This window comes from Diceros bicornis, chromosome 1 (genome assembly GCF_020826845.1).
Source record: "Diceros bicornis minor isolate mBicDic1 chromosome 1, mDicBic1.mat.cur, whole genome shotgun sequence".
NCBI lineage: Eukaryota > Metazoa > Chordata > Mammalia > Perissodactyla > Rhinocerotidae > Diceros > Diceros bicornis.
The window spans coordinates 94,453,627-94,468,055 of NC_080740.1; the positions used below are offsets into that span (position 1 = coordinate 94,453,627).

Genomic DNA, 14,429 nt, shown 5'->3' on the forward strand with positions numbered 1-14,429 from the left:
CCATTGTATATATATACCACATTTTCCTAATCCAATCGTCAGTCGAGGGACACTTAGGTTGCTTCCACTTCTTGGCTATGGTGAATAATGCTGCAATGAACATAGGGGTGCATGAGCCTCTTTGGATTGTTGATTTCAGGTGCATTGGATAGATTCCCAGTAGTGGGATGGCTGGATCATAGGGCATCTCTATTTTTAATTCTTTGAGGAATCTCCATACCGTTTCCCATAGAGGCTGCACCAATTTGCATTCCCACCAGCTGTGTATGAGGGTTCCTGTTTCTCCACATCCTCTCCAACATTTGTTGATTTTTGTCTTGGTGATTATAGCCATTCTAACGGGTGTGAGGTGGTATCTTAGTGTTGTTTTGATTTGCATTTCCCTGATGATTAGTGATGTTGAGCATCTTTTCATGTGCCTATTGGCCATCTGTATATCTTCCTTGGAGAAGTGTCTGTTCATTTCCTCTGCCCATTTTTTGATCGGATTGTTTGTTTTTTTGTTGTTCAGTTGTGTGATTTCTTTATATATTATGGAGATCAACCCCTGGTCAGATGTATGTTTTGCAAATATTCTCTCCCAGCTGGTTGGTTGTCTGTTCATCTTGACTCTGGTTTCATTAGTCTTATAAAAGCTCTTTAATCTGATAAAGTCCCACTTGTTTATTTTTTCTTTAGTTTCCCTAGTCTGGGTAGGCATGTCATCTGAAAAGATTCCTTTAAAAGCAATGTCAAATAGTGTGTTGCCTATATTTTCTTCTATGAGTTTTATAGTTTCAGGTCTCACCTTCAGGTCTTTGATCCATTTTGAGTTAATTTTTGTGAATGGCGATAGCACATGGTCCACTTTCATTCTTTTGCATGTGGCTGTCCAGTTTTCCCAACACCATTTATTGAAGAGACTTTCCTTTCTCCATTGCATGTTCTTAGCAGCTTTGTCGAAAATTAGCTGTCCGTATATGTGTGGTTTTATTTCTGGGCTTTAAATTCTGTTCCATTGATCTGTGTATCTGTTTTTGTACCAGTACCATGCTGTTTTGCTTACTATTGGTTTGTAGTATGTTTTGAAGTCAGGGATTGTGATGCCTCCTTTTTTTTTTTTAGGATTTCTTTAGCTATTCGGGGTCTTTTGTTGCCCAAAATAAATTTTAGTATTCTTTTTTCTATTTCTGTGAAGAATGTCATTGGGATTCTGATTGGGATTGCATTGAATCTGTAGATTGCTTTAGGTAATATAGACATTTTAACTATGTTTATTCTTCCAATCCACGTGCATGGGATATCTTTCCATTTCTTTATGTCATCGTGGATTTCCCTCAATAATGTCTTGTAGTTCTCATTGTATAGGTCCTTCACCTCCTTGGTAAGATTTATTCCTAGGTATTTTATTCTTTTTGATGCAATTGTAAATGGTATTATCTTTTTGAGCTCTCTTTCTGTTAGTTCATTATTAGCATATAGAAATGCAACTGATTTTTGTAGATTGATTTTGTACCCTGCAACTTTGCTGTAGTTGTTGATTGTTTCTAATAGTTTTCCAACAGATTCTTTAGGGTTTTCTATATATACAATCATGTCATCTGCAAATAGTGAGAGTTTCACTTCTTCGTTACCTATTTGGATTCCTTTGATTCCTTTTTCTTGCCTAATTGCTCTGGCCAAAACCTCCAGTACTATGTTGAACAGGAGTGGTGAGAGTGGGCAGCCCTGCCTCGTTCCTGTTCTCAGAGGAATGGCTTTCAGTCTTTCCCCGTTGAGTATGATGTTGGCTGTGGGTTTGTCATATATGGCCTTTATTATGTTGAGGTACTTTCCTTCTATGCCCATTTTATTGAGAGTTTTTATCATAAATGGATGTTGTATCTTGTCAAATGCCTTCTCTGCATCTATTGAGATGACCATGTGGTTTTTATTCTTTGTTTTGTTGATGTGATGTATCACATTGATTGATTTGCGGATGTTGAACCATCCCTGCGTCCCTGGTATAAATCCCACTTGATCATGGTGTATGATCTTTTTAATATATTGTTGTATTCGGTTTGCCAATATTTTGTTGAGGATTTTTGCATCAATGTTCATCAGCGATATTGGCCTGTAATTTTCTTTCTTTGTATTGTCTTTGTCTGGTTTTGGTATCAGGGTGATGTTGGCCTCGTAGAATGATTCAGGAAGTGTTCCATCTTCCTCTATTTTTTGGAATAGTTTGAGAAGGATGGGTATTAAATCTTCTTTGAGTGTTTGGTAAAATTCACTGGAGAAGCCATCTGGTCCTGGACTTTTATGTTTTGGGAGGTTTTTGATTACTATTTCAATCTCTTTACTTGTGATTGGTCTATTCAGATTCTCCATTTCTTCTTGGTTCAATTTTGGGAGGTTGTATAAGTCTAAGAATTTATCCATTTCTTCTAGATTGTCCAATATGTTGGCATATAATTTCTCATAGTACTCTCTTATAATCCTCTGTATTTCCGTGGTATCCATTGTAATTTCTCCTCTTTCATTTCTAATTTTATTTACTTGAGCCTTTTCTCTTTTTTTCTTAGTAAGCCTGGCTAAGGGTTTGTCGATTTTGTTTATCTTCTCGAAGAACCAACTCTTTGTTTCATTAATCCTTTCTATTGTTTTTTTGGTCTCAATATCATTTATTTCTGCTCTGATTTTTATTATTTCTCTCCTTCTGCTGGCTTTGGGCTTTGTTTGTTCTTCTTTTTCTAGTTCTGTTAGGTGTAATTTAAGGTTGCCTATTAGGGCTTTTTCTTGTTTGTTCAGGTGGGCTTGTATCGCTATGAGTTTCCCTCTCAGGACTGCTTTTGCTGCATCCCATATGGTTTGATATGGCATATTATCTTTTTCGTTTGTTTCCAGATAGTTTTTCATTTCTCCTTTAATTTCATCAATGATCCATTGGTTGTTCAGTAGCATGTTGTTTAATCTCCACATTTTTGTCACTTTCCCAGTTTTTTTGTCCTGGTTCATTTCCAGTTTCATAGCCTTATGGTCTGAAAAGATGCTTGTTATGATTTCAATCTTCTTAAATTTATTGAGGCTTGCTTTGTTTCCCAACATATGGTCTATCCTAGAGAATGTTCCATGCACGCTTGAGAAGAATGTGTATTCAGCTGTTTTTGGATGGAGTGCTCTGTATATGTCTACTAGGTCCATCTCGTCCAGTTTTTCATTTAAGTCTACTATTTCTTTATTGACTTTTTGTCTGGATGATCTATCCATTGTTGTAAGTGGGGTGTTAAGATCCCCTACTATTATTGTGTTGTTCTTGATTTCTCCTTTTAGGTTTGTTAATAGTTGCTTTATGTACATTGGTGCTCCTATGTTGGGTGCATATATATTTATAAGTGATATGTCTTCTTGATGTAGTGTCCCTTTTATCAGTATATATTTCCCTTCTTTGTCTTTCTTAACCTGTTTTATCTTGAAATCTACTTTGTCTGATATGAGTATGGCAACACCTGCTTTCTTTTGTTTGCCATTATCTTGGAGTATTGTCTTCCATCCTTTCACTCTGAGCCTGTGCTTGTCTTTAGTGCTAAGATGTGTTTCCTGAAGGCAGCATATTGTTGGGTCTTGCTTTTTAATCCATCCTGCCACTCTGTATCTTTTGATTGGAGAGTTCAATCCATTTACATTTAGGGTAATTATTGATATATGAGGGCTTAATGTTGCTGTTTTGTCACTTATTTTCTGGTTCTTTTGCATTTCCTTTGTTTCTTGTCCCATTTGTTTTGGACTGCCAATTCAGTTTGGTTGTTCTGTCTTATGACTCTTCTAGTTTTCTCTTTGTTTATCATATGTGGTTTTGTTTTGATTATTTGTTTAGTGGTTACCTTGAGGTTTGGGCAAAAAATCTTGTGTATGAGATAGTCCATTATCTGATGGCCTCCTATTTCCTTAGCTAAGTCAATTCAATCACTTTCCTCTTCCCCTTCTAAATTGTTCTTGTTATACCTTATTCTATCTTGTGTTGTGGCTGTGTGTTTACAGTGATGAGGTTAAATTTATTTTTGGTGAGTTTCTTCCTTTAATCTTTGAATTTAGTATTTAAGTGGTTGTTAACCTATTCCGGTAAAGATCTACTATTTTTCTGAGTTTGTCTACCTACTTTTCTCCTTGCTCCTACCATTGTCTTCCCTTTCTCTTCTTGTTTTCAGGCCTGAGGGCCTTCTTGAGTATTTCTTGTAGTGGCGGTCTCGTGGCCATGAACTCCCTTAGCTTTTGTTTATCTGGGAGAGTTACTATTTCTCCATCATATTTGAAGGATATTTTTGCTGGATAGAGTATTCTTGGCTGAAAGTTTTTGTCTTTCAGTATTTTGAATATATCATTCCAGTCTCTTCTAGCCTGTAAAGTTTCTGTTGAGAAATCCGCGGAGAGCCTGATGGGAGTTCCTTTGTATGTTATTTTTTGTTTTTGTCTAGCTGCCCTTAATATTGTTTCTTTGTCGTTGACCCTGGCTAGCCTTACCACTAGGTGTTGTGGTGAAGGCCTTTGTCTGTTAATATATATAGGTGTCCTGTTGGCTTTGCTTACTGGTATTTCCTGCTCCTTCCCCAGATTTGGGAAATTCTCAGCTATTATTTCTTTGAATAGGATCTCTGTTCCTCTTTCCCTCTCTTCTCCCTCAGGAATACCTATAATTCTTATGTTACATTTTCTAATAGAATCAGATATTTCTCGGAGTCTTTCTTCATTTCTTTTTAGTCTTAGTTCTCTCTCCTCTTCCATCTGGAGTATATCTGTATTCCTATCCTCTAAAGTGCTAATTCTTTCCTCCATATTGTCAGCTCTGTTCTTTAAAGATTCCAGATTCTCCTTTATCTCCTCCATTGTGTTCTTCATCTCCATCAGCACTGATTGGTTTTTCTTTATGATTTCAATCTCTTTTGTGAAGAAACTCCTAATCTCATTGAATTGTTTGTCTGTGTTGTCTCGTATTTCGTTGAGTGTTTTTGTGATAGCTATTATGAAATCTCTGTCATTTAGTTTATGGATTTCTGTGTCTTCGGGGTTGATTTCTGGGTGCTTGTCATTTTGTTTCTGGTCTAGTGATTTCATATATTTTTGCATTGTGGTTCCTGTGTTGGTTTTGTTTTTCCTCATCCTAGAAATCTCTGGTTGCAATTTCCACCTGCCGCCACTGTCTGGTGGTAAAGGGCTGTGTAGTCTAAGCCCCCTGCGCTCTGCCCTGGTTTTTCTGCTGCAATCCACAGTTTTGTTTTTTGTTTTTTGTTTTTTTCCCTCTGCGATCCACGGGTCCGATCGTTTGATCAGTTCTGCCGCGGATCACTTGGTCTGGTCTGTCGCAGATCTCTTGGTCTGGTCTGGTCTTCCGCGGATCGCTAGGTCTGGTCTGGTCGATTGAGCTGCAGGGTCCAGTTTGTGGGGAGGGGGGAGCTCTCTTTTGCCCTCTGGGTCCCTGATGTGGGAGGCTTCTAGTTTGCCCTTCTTTATCCGCTCTCTGGGGTGCTCAGATGTTGATGGTAGCCCTGTGGCTCTTCTGAGTCCTCTGTGCGGGAGTTTCCCATGACTGAGGGAGCCCAAAGAGCTACAGTTTCCCCGCCGAGGGCCGCCCCTCCCCCTCTCTGGGAGCCTTGCGGACCGGGATCGCTGATCTGATGGGGAGGGGGAGGAGATCTCCTTACCTCTCCCCACTTCCTCCTGGGGCCCAGCACGTTCTGCTCTCAGATGTGTGGCAGTGTGGATCTTTCTTCTCTAGCTTTTCACTGTCTGGGATTCCGTTGTTGGTCTGTGACTGTTCCTTTTGTTGTATCTTGTTGGGGGAAGTGTTCACGGGAAAACTCACTCTGCCATGATGCTCCAAGCATTCGTATTATATATATTTTTAACACTTCACTCTCAGAAACTGATAAATCTCTTAGACAAAAGTAATTACAAAGAAGATTTTAATAATACTGAAAGCTTGATTATTCAAATATACAGTTAAATCCCAACAAGCAGTGGGTTATTGTCAGATTACTGATGCTGAAAAGATCTCTTTTGATAGCATGATCTCCCATATGTCATATCCATTTTCATGAAATAAATTTCTAACACATATAGATATAAAAAATTGAGAGAAATCTGATATTTCCTTAGATGCAGCCATGAATTAACATGTAACAAGAAACAGAAAAATGGAGACTTAGAAACAGATGTCTTATTTGAAAACACGGATATAAAAATGCTTTTGAAATAATAATTTGGAATCTATTGGAATACTACATCAAAGAATAATTCACTTTAAGTGGGTTTTACTGTGACTGTGAGGGCAAAAACTGAATCATCCCGTGATTTTGATAACTCTCTGCTGACTTTAAAATACAAATGGCATACACACTAAAGGAAAATGAGAGAACAACATGAAAGGGAAAGATCTCCTTTCTCTCCTCACCTGAAACCCACTGTCTCACCTCCAAAAGAAATCACTGTGTATATTTTCTGTCATGTAAAGGAGTTTAATAGAAGAAAAGTACTGGTATATTTTAGTTTCAAGATCTCAAAGCAAGAAAACATTAGGGACGCTGCAAAGAGACATCAATGAGGTGCCTGCTCCATTTCATCTGCACCATCTTCTCTCTCTTTCATAGTGTTGTCAAGATGTCCTTCCTGGCCTCTCACTTTCTCTGCCTCGCTACTCTGCCTCTGTCCACCATCAATGCTATGGCCAGTCTCTCTCCTGCCCTCTTCACTGTCTTTTCCTCTTTCCTGATATCTTCTTCAGTCATCAGAAACTGTTGGCAGTGAAGACGTGGAATGCCCAGACCAGCTCCTGGAATCATCTCTGCCAAATCTGAAGACCAGTATGGGGTGGGCATGGGACCTGGAGTGCAGACCACCTGTAAGCACACCTGGAAGTGATTCACCTGTGCAATGAGGTGCAAGGTTTTGCAAGGCTTTGGCAAGATCGAAAGGACTTACCAGTTGTCCTGCGCTGCTGCAGGCCTGGAGCCCTTTCAGTATCTCTTGCCAGCAGAGCCGGTGTGGCTGGTCCAAGGTGTCCTCCCAGTGATCCCTCACTGTCAGGATGGGATGGGATTCTAGTAACCAGCCTCTTGAATATGTCACTGGACATCCTCAAAGGGATGGAGATGTTTAAACAGGCTTTGATTTGAACTAGTTCCCCAAATCACATGGCTTCCCCTCTGAAGACTTCACCATCATGCTTCTTTTCCTCTTATCCTATGTAAATAAATCACAAAATTGGATCCAAATGACAAAGGAAGCCTGCCTTCTTAGGACAATTATCTTGGCTGCTTTGTACTTCCACCCTCCCTCTCTCCTTCTGGGGATAGACATGACCTGTGTCGTGGGATGTCATCAGGCAGATTTGCATCAATAACAGAAAGCTCAAGGTCAAAACTCAGGACTACTCCAAATTGTTTCTCCCCCTCCATCCTGTTAACACTCCCTCCTTGTTTGAGTGTGATTCTATTCTCTTCTCGTCCTTGTCACTCTCATCTGCACAAGTCCTGGCACCCCCTCTCAGGATACATGGTCCCCAGTCTTTTACTATATCCCAAATCCTACCATGTCTGTATTTTTTGACTGTTACTTTGCTTCATCCATTGACACTTGGTATTTATAGTTCCTTTAGAATTTAAATCAATAGTGACATTATCAACCACCCCACTCTTAGCGACTCACTCTCATATCCCAGTTGTTCACATAATCCAAATGGTTATGTTCAAAAATAAATAATTCAGAAAATGTACTCACCCACCGCAAATTCCTGATCTCTAATATTTTTATTCAAACACTCATACAGTAGATACCTGTCCCTCAAGATCAGAATTAATGCCAGATCACCGATCCACACCTTAATTTCCTCCTACACTTATCAATTCTGGAGTCCATGGACTACAATCTCAATAATTTCCTTGGAATAATAAAAATTCCTTTGCACTCATCTTATTGGATGAGGATCCCGATTATTTGCCATGCTGTAGCTACTGCTGGTCTATAACAAGCTGAAGAAAAAGCACAAAACATGATCTTTTGGTACCACTGTAAATACAAAACCATCTGTATAACTGGGAAGTACTCATAATGCTTTGAAATTTTATGTTCTTTTTTGTGTTGGCTCAATAGCAGAAAACCAAATCACTCAATCAAAAAAATGGGCAAAGGACCAGAATAGATGTTTTTCCAAAGAAGACATAAAAACAGCCAACAGGTACATGAGAAGGTGTTCAGCATCACTAACCATCAGGGAAATGCAAATGAAAACCACAATGAGCTATCACTTCACATTTGTTAGGATGGTGATTATCAAAAAAACTAAAGATAACAAATGTTGGTGAGGATGTGGAGAAAATGAACCCTTGTGGGAATGGAAACTAAGACAGCCATTATGGAAAACAGTATGGAGGTTCTTCCAAAAATTAAAACTAGCATATGATCCAGCAATCCACTTCTGGTGTATATCCAAAGGAATTGAAATTGAGGTCTTGAAGAGATACCTGCACTCCCATGTTCATTGCAACATAATTCACAATAGCTAAGATGTGGAAGTAACCTAAATGTCATTGATGGATGAATGGATAAAAATGTTGTGACACACACACACACACACACACACACAATAGAATATTATTCAGCCCTAAAAAGGAAGGAATTCCTGCCATTTTTGACAACATGGATGGACCTAGAGGATATTACACTAAGTGAAATAAGGCAGAGAAAGACAAATACTGTATGATTTCAATTATATGTGGAATCTAAGATCCAGCCCTGGTGGCCTAGTGGTTAAGTTCAGCATGCTTCCCTTCAGCAGCCCAGGTTCAGTTCCCAGGTGCAGACCCACACCACTCATCTATCAGTAGCCATGCTGTGATGGTGGCTCACATACAAAATAGAGGAAGATTGATAACAGATGTTAGCTCAAGGTGAAAATTCCTCAGCAAAAAAAATAAAAAATAAAATAAAATAGTCAAACTCACAGAAGCAGAGATCAGAATGGTAGTTTCCAGGGGCTGGGGGGATGGAGAAATAGGGCACTGATGGTCAAAGAATACAACATTTTAGTTATCATGGTAAATAAGTTCTGGAGATCTAGGATACAACATAGTGCCTACTGCTAACAATACTGTATTTTGTACTTAATCTTTGCTAATAGAGTAGATATTATGTTAAGTGTTCTTAACACAAAATATTAATAGTAATAAAGAGGATGGAAGAAAATTTTGGGAGGTGATGGATATGCTTATGGCCTTGATGGTGGTGATGGTCTCATGGGTGTATACTTATATCCAAGTTCATAAAATTGTATACAGAAAAGTATGACATCATCAGTGATTCTTCTGCACTATAAAACACATCCTATCCTCAACACAAGAAAAAAATTTGTGACTATGTATGGGGATGGATGTTAACTAGACTTACTGTGATCATTTCACAGTATATACAAATATCAAATCATTACGTTGTACATCTGAAACTAACATACTGTTACATGTCAATTTTATCTCAATTAAAAAAATGCACCAGGGGCTGGCCCTGTGGCTTAGTGGTTAAGTGCACGCTCTCTGCTACTGGCGGCCCGGGTTCGGATCCTGGGCGCGCACCGATGCACCGCTTCTCCGGCCATGCTGAGGCTGCTTCCCACATACAGCAACTAGAGGGATGTGCAACTATGACATACAGCTATCTACTGGGGCTTTGGGGGAACAAAAAAGGGAGGAGGATTGGCGGTAGATGTTGGCTCAGAGCCGGTCTTCCTCAGCAAAAAAGAGGAGGATTAGCATGGATGTTAGCTCAGGGCTGATCTTCCTCACTAAATAAATAAATAAATAAATAAATAAATAAACGCACCAGATAAGACCATTTGAATATTGTAAACAAGTTCAATGAATCCCTGAAACTGCCTCATTCCCATATGCGAGTTACAGGAAGCAGAAAGGATGAATTAAGATGGAAGGAAGTTGTGCAAAGCAGTATTCAAATTAAAATTATTTAAGTTGCTTTCAGCTCCTTGTGCCAAAGTTCTGTAAACATTCATCTTCTTTCACATTTTTCCTGTAAAAGCATAATACTTTCAGATTCAACTCATAATAGTTTCATCATTTGCTCTAATAAGAAAATTTTAACTTAAAATGCATATAAAAGCATCCCTTATGTATGAATAAATCAGTGAACTTTACAGAGAAAAAGTATATTTGCACAATCTCAATAAAGAAAACAGAAGAACTGAATGATGATAGAGTCTCATTCAAGCTTATCCTTGAAAGCCAGTAAAACCCAGGTTATCTTTTCAAGGATGTTTGTATAACTAACAGCCTCGGAAGACAGAAATCGTGGCCTCTGGAGCAAAAGTCAGGCTTGCTTACTGTCCAGTATAATAAAAATAACACTCCCACCATCTGGGGAAAAGGTCAGCATGCTTCTTGCTCATTATGAAAGATTTGAGGGGCCGGCCCCATGGTGTAGTGGTTGAGTCCAGCACACTCCACTTTGGCGGCCTGGGTTTACGGGTTTGGGTCCTGGGCATGGACCTACACCACTCATCAAGCTATGCTGTGGCAGCAACACACATACAAAATAGAGGAAGGCTGGCACAGATATTAGTTCAGGGCTAATTTTCCTCAAGCAAAAAAAGAGGAATATTGGCAACAGATGTTAGCTCAAAGTGAATCTTCTTCACCAAAAAAAAGAAAAAGAAAAAAAGATTTGAGTTCCTCAAACTCTGAGTTCCTCTCCTGTAATGCAACTCACTGCATGTCACCTGGCCGACTGTGTATGACCCTGTAGGAAGTGGGACTTAGTGAACTGGTGCAAATGCTGATACTCTGGCCTCTGCTATTGCTGTGAGTAATTAAGTACTTTGTCTCTGACCTAAGAGTCTCATAACTTTTGCCAGCATCCATAAGACTGTGGTAGGCTACCTTATTAGCTTGTAAGTAAGGTGAAATATCAGACCTTTCACAGTTCCTGACAAGCCATTAAAATAATTAGTAGTCTTAGGAACAGAGAGCTATCCAGAACACAATTCATGGATGGTCTTCATAGAAGACTTCATGCTACCTAAACTTCAATAAGTCTCTCTGTCCTCTTTTACAACTACTACAAGTAGAAGGAAAGGTGCCAAGCTATTACAGACCTAGGGCTTGTGCAAGCCACCTGGAGACCTAGTGACCAGAAACTTCCCATGGGGAGCAAAGACACATGGGCATATTTCCCAAATGGACCTATGTGCCTCCCTATCATCCAAAAAAGAGTACAACATTATCATAAATTATTATGATTTGATTCATTAAAATCTTGCAATGGGCAGAAGATACACTTCTAAAGGAATGAGGCACATGGCACTTGTATGCAAGTTAATACATTTGGTGAATATCAAACTCTGAACTAAATTTAGTGTTCTAATCAATTATAAGGTACAACAAATTTAATTAGGTCGATTAAATGATATTTAATGGTATGTCTGATTATTATCCTGCAATAATGAACAAGCAGCTCATGTAAATAACTATAATTCATCTTGTTTTAAAATATGATAGTCAGGACTGTTTGAGATAAGCTGGAGAGAAGGAAAGGGAGAGATAGATAAAAGTTAGCTGCTCTGAAGCCGCTCTCAAGACCCCTGGATCTACATGTAACCCAGAAGATCGATGCAGATTGCTGTGTGCCTAGATCCTCCTGCAGTGTGGTTCTCAGGGATGTCACGGGGCTGAAGCAGCTTCCTGAATCATGTTTACACGTCCATGTGTACAATACCCCTGACCGTGGGGATGAACCACCATTCAATCATCCCTTACACCCCTCTAATTAACAATTAGATTTCAAAATAATTGTATCATTACATGAATTTATTCCTCAGACCTGTAGGATGCTGAGCTAAAAGAAAATCAAATTTCAATGGCTTCTTTTCTTTGAAGGACCAAGATGTTCTTTCACTCTTGTTAGAATCTGGATTAAAGGATAAATCCATCAAATCAATGGAAACAACTTAAAAAACGGAAAGAGGTATAAATATTTCATTCAATGCACACAGATTGTACTGTGGCAAAAATAGTGTTATATTTTTAAAAATTGGAATTTTTTGAAATTTTATTGATGGTAAAAATTTTGTTCTGCTTACACTCCCTTTGGTTTACCAAATCAAACTCGCTCTTTAATGAGCATTTCTATCATTGAGCACTAATAACAACAGCTGTTTTAAATTCTTATTTTTCCCAGGTCAAAGACCAAGGACAGAGGTTACTGGGAGGTCAACTCTAATCTACCTATGGATGTGGCAGCCTTAACTATGGCTGTTCAAGCCAGACATTGTCAGCAGAACCACATCTCTTCACCCACGGGTGACATTTTACTAGTAATCACAGAGACTTGGGGATATCAAAGGAAATTCTTTACTAAGAACAAAAGTTGTAGATTCCTATCTTGGGTTCATTATTTTCAACTTTTGACCCAAATCATATATATCTATTGGATCATGTCCAATTCTATGATCTTTATAAGATGCATCCTCCAGCTGAAGGGAAATAGATACAACACCAATATCTTATCCTCTCTGAAGACCAACTGAAGACCCCTGGAGTTAGAAGTTTTAAAGATAAGAAAAATTCATCCTTTTTCTGAAAAGAGAGTAGAGGCAATTCAGACATTAAAGCTTAAAATTTAAATTGTTAACATGACTTGTTAGAAAGTGATGGAGCAAGCATAATACCTACTAAGTTGCATGAGTTTTTTCTGCCAGAATACTGAAATGGATGGCCTTGAAGTCCACTTTCTCCATAAATGTCTTTATCCAGTGATAAAATTAATTTACCTATAAATCAAATAATAACTCATAAAAGAAATGTTAAAAATATAGTCTCTGGCTATGATTGTGGAGTTCTTTTAAGCAGGAGAGTGAGGAGGCAGACATTATCTATGGCCCTCCCATAGTACCTGGGCCTCATCATTTTAATATCTGCCTGAATTCCATGTCTGAGGTCTTCACAGGCTCCTTGCCTCCAAGCACTGAAGGAGGGGCATGAACTGCTGCAAAACTGACAGCTCTCCCCTATCCCAACCAATGCCTGGTGAGAGTTGGAGTATAAATACCCCAGCTCCCTCACACCTCAGGTGGGATAAATCTGAGGCATGTTCCACTATGACTCTACTAGTTCCCCAGCAGGATTCAGCTCCAGTTACCCATATTGGTAACTGGCTTGATAGCACAGCCCCCACTGGCTGGCTTCCCTTACCCATCTCACTTCCCTACTCCCATAGTGTTGTTTCCTGGGATCACCTCCCAAATAAGTCAACTACACCAGAATCCTTGTCTCAGGGTCCACTTTTGGCAGAACACATGTTAAGACATGAGTCATGCGCAAGCAGTTATGTGTGCGCGCTCCACTGAGGTGGCCCGGGGTTCGCCGGTTTGGATCCCAGGTGCGCACTGATGCACCGCTTGGCAAGCCATGCTGTGGTGGCGTCCCATATAAAGTGGGCACAGATGTTAGCCCATGGCCAGTCTTCCTCAGCAAAAAAAGAGGAGGATTGGCAGATGTTAGCACAGGGCTGATCTTCCTCACACACACACACACAAAAGAACCTAATCCCTCAAAATAAACAATTGATTATTAAAAAAGGGGGGGGCCGGCCCCGTGGCTTAGCAGTTAAGTGTGCACGCTCCACTACTGGCGGCCCAGGTTTGGATCCTGGGTGCGCACCAACGCACTGCTTGTCCAGCCATGCTGAGGCGGTGTCCCACATACAGCAACTAGAAGGATGTGCAACTATGACATACAACTGTCTACTGGGGCTTTGGGGAGAAAAAGGGAAAAAAAGGAGGAAGATTGGCATGGATGTTAGCTCAGGGCTGATCTTCCTCACACACACACAAAAAAGACTTGAGCCATGACCAGATATATTTAGAAAGACACTTCTATAAGCAGATAAAGAATGGATTGGACTGGGTAGAGCCTAGAGGCAGAGAGTTATACTACTACAATTGTCAAGAAAGGAGATGATGAAGGCTGGAACCATGTTGTTTATAGAAGTAGAGTGGAAAGGATGGACCGCAGAGACACTGAGACAGGTCCTCAGTGACTGAAGCATGTGGTCTAGGTTGGGCAAACAAGAGAGTTGAGGGAGAGGAGGAATAGCTTTTGCAGGACAAGGAATAGGGCCTTCAGGACATTCAGCTGGTGAATGTCTCAGAGAAAGATTGGATCCCAAGGTTTAGATCTGGGCATCTTTGGCTTGTAAGGGGTAAGTGAGATCATGGGGATGAATGAGGCCACGTGGAGAGAGGATTCAAGGAAGAAGAGCCAAGGATAGAATCCTGGGGACACTCAGATTGAAGGTAGGAATAGATAGAGGCACCAGTCAGAGGTAAGAAGCTGTCATCAAAAAGGGGAGAATCTGGAGAAAGTATATCTTTGACTCCAAGAAAGATTTTCAGCAAGAAGGGTAACCAACAAGGT

At 39.7% G+C, this 14,429-nt stretch overlaps 1 pseudogene; it reads right to left on the reverse strand.

Annotated features, from left to right (window-relative positions):
* Positions 1–6,571: 6,571 nt before the first annotated feature.
* On the reverse strand, positions 6,572–7,665 carry LOC131412733 (methyl-CpG-binding domain protein 3-like 1; annotated as a pseudogene).
* Between the last annotated feature and the right edge of the window lie 6,764 nt (positions 7,666–14,429).